The sequence below is a fragment of the Oreochromis aureus genome, linkage group 3 (genome assembly GCF_013358895.1).
Source record: "Oreochromis aureus strain Israel breed Guangdong linkage group 3, ZZ_aureus, whole genome shotgun sequence".
Lineage (NCBI taxonomy): Eukaryota > Metazoa > Chordata > Actinopteri > Cichliformes > Cichlidae > Oreochromis > Oreochromis aureus.
Window position 1 is genome coordinate 32,847,814 of NC_052944.1, and position 5,124 is coordinate 32,852,937.

The following is a 5,124-nucleotide window of genomic DNA, read 5'->3' on the forward strand; positions in this document are numbered from 1 at the left end:
GTTCAGAAAAATTATAGTAATTACAAAATGGTACATTTCAGGCTACAATGGCAAAGAAATAAAAAGAAAAAAGAAAGAAAAAAGAAATATATATATATAAATTAAAATGTAAACAACCAAACTACTTTGTGTAATTTAAAAGAAAAAAAATACAGTGTACGCCAAAGTAAGTCCTTGTACGTACACAAAAGCACTTGATGAATCTGACTTCTGTGACCATCTGCTACTTGAGAATTACCTGTATTTAAAATTAAAAAAAGAAAAAGGAAACATTTGTCAAATACGACATTTAGAAATATGGATGTGAATTATGAGGTTTCATTTGCAGTAAAACAAAAGTCAAAGAGTAGCAGGTTAGGCTGGGTTGGCACAACAGTGAAAGCTGATGGTCAGTTCATTGTCTTTACCTTGTTAGGGATGGAAGATTGTGTCATTGTTGTTGGCACGCCAGCTCACTGTAAAATTTGTCACACCCTGCTCTTCTAGCTGTGAATGAAACTGTGAGCAGAAACGAAACTGAAACGGTTCATCCCACTTTTTATTTGTGTGGAAGTGTTTATGGTACGTGTGTCTCACCTGCTGCAGGAGAGAGTCACTCACTGATGGAAGATTCAGGTTCCTGTCAGAGCTTATTTTCAGTTTCACCACAAATCTCTTGGTTTTACGTTCTAAATCCCAAAACAAAAGTAAATAATTAAAATGTAAGTTTAATACATTCACAAATACCCTACATATGTGTAAAGGATGCAATTTTACAAAACAGTTGGGAAAGTTAGAGGATTAAAAAGTAGTTTCTCTGCATTAGGTTTTAAAATTTATGCTGATCAAAGTCTCATATAATAACATATTTCCCTTATTGACTTGAATTCATGCTTTTATGCTAGCAAACTCTATTTCACTCCAGATAACAACCTTCTCGTCTTGACATGTAACTCCTTAATGTGCGATTTTGTAAATGTCTCATTATATCTGCAGCTGTATGTTCTGGGCACTCGGGAGGAGAGAAGAGCTGAGCTAAGGGTGTGTTGGGAGAAGCCCCAGTCTGCAGGATCTTCAATTCCCACTTCCACTACTTTCACAGCATAATGAAAGATGCTGCAGAAATCCAGTCTGACTCTACTATGTCCTGTAGTTCCATTGCTGAGGTGGTCATACAGAGTGGTGACCAAAAGTTGGTTGGTATTGTGGTGGTAATCATCAGTTTGGTCAGCTTAGGAGGCGGTATCAATAAAGATTGAATACCTTGGTAAAAGTACTTTTCTAAGGCCAGAAATGAAAAAAAAAAAAAATCAGGCAAAACATTTTCGGCCTGAATTAACTGCATTGAAGTTATTTAAAACTGCCTTAAATTTGTTAAGCAGACCATTTACTGAAGTTTTAGTTGATGCTGCAGCCGATTCCAGGAAGAAAGACGTGCAAAGTTGAACGCTATTTGTGTTAAAAACTAATGGGGACCATCGACACAGATTGAAAGGAAGAATTCTTTGGACCTAAGACAAAAACTCCCCACATTTTTTGATTAATGTTAGTCTGTAAACAAGATAGAAACAAACCTAGAATCGCCTTAGAAAAAAGAATATACCAGTGGTTGAGTCTACATGACAAAACAGATACAACCAGCACATACAACGTAGTAGGGCTTTAAAATTTGTAATTTATCTCAATGCTCCATAACAGACATTACAGACAAAGAAGTGAAAACAATAAGTTTCTTTCTTGCCTCAATGGACAAGCAGGACTTTATTCTAAGGTAAAAAAGAAAAAAGAAAAAAACAAACAATTCTCAATTAAAAAAATTTCACCAGTTGCTGAACGTGAGATCTAAGAGGGACTCATCATTTGCAATTCTATTGAGATTCTAACTAAATCTCAGAGCCCTGAGAACTCTATTTTTTCCTGAAGCCTGATTGAAAATTACTTAGAATCTTATTTACAGTCGGGAAATCTTTCAGCTAGAAATCAACCACTAATTGTTTAAGACTGATTAATCCCCATCTTAAAAAAAAAAAATCAGATTGAAATTTCATTTGTATCTAAAGACCAGTTAAAAACATAAGTAAGTAACTGGTGGGGCAATAAAGTGAGCAGCTAGCTTTAAATCAATGGCTACAAATGGTCAAGGTGTGCTGAATTCACGTATTTAAATGTTCAAGGACTTTGTGCACAACTGATGTCACTTTCACTGGGTTAAAATTAAACCAGGGCCATCAAATTATGAATGAATGCAGCTGAGGAGTGCTCATAAGAAATATATAGAGTTTCAAACAGTGTACCAGACATTATAGGTTAATTACAGCAACCAAGCATGTCAGCTTTGTTAAATATATGGTGAGAATCTTAAACCACATAGAGATTTTAATATGATTTTGATATCGATATCGATTTGTTTGAGGTCTGCATAAAACAATAATCAAATTAGGCTTTTCTAGTGGTAATATGTATTGCACAGCTACCTGAATAGCAGTCAGTCAGTATGGAGAATAGTTTTCCTGGCTTTTTCTGGCTGATTCCATATTCCGCTCATGGAGTAGCTTTATATTGACCTTTAATTCTAGATTAATTTCATTGGTACATGTTTGTTTTCAGATCCATTGAAGGCATCATCAACAATCTAAGGGAGATTTAAAGACTTATAGTAAGCTTTGAGAGCTTCTCTTAGAGCTGCTCTTACTCACCAGTTCAAATCTTTTATGGACAACATTTTTAGGCAGATGTATCCGGTGGTCTTGTTCACCAGTGAGGGTAATTTACTGGTGGATTTATGTCCCTGCCCTGTCCTACAGTCACAAGTGCTGGATAGTGACTGAAAAAAGTGAGACTGAGGATACAAGCAATGAAAATGACCTTTTTTTAAAGAGTGGCGGGGCTCAACCTTCCTGGGAATTTATGTTTCAGAATGAAATCTATGCCATAGCTATATTAAACCCGAAAACCTCTCTGCAACCATGTGTAACCTGACATACACCTTTTTGACTGCTGCCACAGTGACAGAAAAAATACTGATGAGATTTCCTAAATTACAGTATACCAAGGCCTCATAGAAAAAGTAAATAGAACAAAAATTGCATTTAAGCACAGAAGAGTAAAACATGTGTATCAGATTGTGAATAATTACTCACTGGTGTTGCAGGCAAAAGAACGTATCTGATCACAAGGATGATCATCCCACTGCATCTGGTAGAAATCCGCAGATGTAGAACAGTACTGATTGCCGCCAGCATTATCAGGAGCATCTTTAAACCAGTTCCTGAAAGAGCCCGAGCTTCCATCAGACCACTTCCAGCTGTCTCTGAACAACCCGATCCAGACGCTGTAGCTGCCTGCGTTCTTTATAACTTGTATATGCTGCTCAGTAGTTTTCACACTGACCAGGTCGGTGTGATATTGTCTACAGTAACTTTGAGCAACTCGCCATGATGTAGGTGTTGAATATACAGTGTAGTGCTCTCTTCCATTGCTGTCATCTGAGAAAAAAATATTGATTAATATGAGTAAAATCACTTTATCTCTGACATTTAGATAATTACTTGAAGTTTTACTTGTGAGTTACATTCAAAGCACATGAAAGGCCTCTTGTTGCTGCAAGTGTCAGCGTTCCAATACCCGTTTGTTCCCATCCATACACAGTCACCAGCTCCTTTGTTTGCACTGAAATTGAAAACAGTAACTGCCCCAATGCCCTCAGACCACACCCACTGTTCGGTGTCTGATTTCACCAAGCCAATCCAGATGATTCCTGTATCAGGATGGCCAGTGCTCTCCAACAGCCGCCTGTGGTCCTCCATGCTGTCTATGGTAGCCAGGTCAAATTCGTGCACTTTGCAGAAAGCGTGGGCATCCCTCCAGTTCATAGGTGTTTCATAAAACTGGTACAGACGATGCTCTGTGGACCACATTTGTGAATTAGAGGTGATTAGTATTATGTATTTATTTTAAACATTAACACTAGAAGTCCCAGAGAAGAGCCATTTGGCTTTTCTACCTATAAAACCCACCGTCGAGCCAGATGGCTGGTAGGCTTTTAGCTAATATCCTTAATCACCTGTGAACAGCTGCTTTTGTTATGTAAATACGGTGGGGCCATGCTGAACGACTTGGAGTGGTTAGTTTCCTGAGCCACAAGGAAACTTGTGTTTCAGTTTGCCTTCTTAGGGAGAAATCAACACATGGGTGTATTTCCTTGTTGCTGAGATTTATTGATAAAACAGTACAAAAAAAAAAAAAAAAAAAAAACCATTTGTACACATATTTACAAATAACAATAAAAAGTGAGTGAGTACATTTCAACATTTTCAGCAATCACTCACAATCCTGGCACTGCCATGGTATCTGTAGTCTGCATTTACCACATGTGTATCTGTAGCAGTGAACACATCGCACAGTGGCATGATTATTCTTGCATTTGTGTTTGACCTGACACGTGGCTCTTTTTCCAGGGCTAGGTGTGGAGGGTTGTGTCCGAAGCAACTGTTCTTTTCTTGCCTTCTTCCCAGCCATATGAGAGTTAGCCAACTCTCTTGCAAGCTCCACCAGGAAGTCCACCCGTCTTTCCTGCGTCCCGTTGCATGCTTGATACAGCACATGTGCATTCAGTGCTGCCATGTCAATCATGTTATAGAACACGGCAACTGGCCAGCCGTGTTCCTCTGCGAACCGTGTACTCCCGCACCATCTGGTCAATCACATCCACGCCACACTTTGTGGTGTTGTAAAGGTGACAGTGTTTGGCTTCCTTTTGGTGGTGTTATCAGTCTGAACCACGCTGTGCATGCTGCTAAGAATATAGACTGTCTTCTTCCGTTTGGCGCATCGCCCGTCAGCGTGGCCGCAGAGGTTGAAAATACCTAAGAAATAAGATAAATTGTTATTTCCATAGCACTTTTACACACAATGAAACACATAAACATAGAACCACAAAAGACCTGCAGCCTACCTGAGTGGTGAATTCATTGCGATCTGTGTATCTAGCGGATTGAGGAATTTCCCGGCGAATCTTGTTGACTGTGCCGAGGATGGTGGTTTTCCGTCTAAGAAGTTTTTGCGCAAGTGAAAGCGATGTGAAGAAATTGTCCGTGGTAACATTTCTGCCCTTGTCTAGGAATGGTTCCATCAGCCTCATCACTA

The 5,124-nt window shown here is 38.9% G+C and overlaps 1 long non-coding RNA gene across 1 annotated transcript; it reads right to left on the reverse strand.

The window, feature by feature from the left end:
* Positions 1 to 437: 437 nt before the first annotated feature.
* LOC120438219 lies at positions 438 to 3,228 on the reverse strand. Its single transcript, XR_005611731.1, has 3 exons — positions 3,120 to 3,228; positions 577 to 668; positions 438 to 498 (listed from the first exon to the last, which is right to left on the reverse strand). It is a non-coding gene; the product is annotated as an uncharacterized LOC120438219 (long non-coding RNA).
* Positions 3,229 to 5,124: the final 1,896 nt, after the last annotated feature.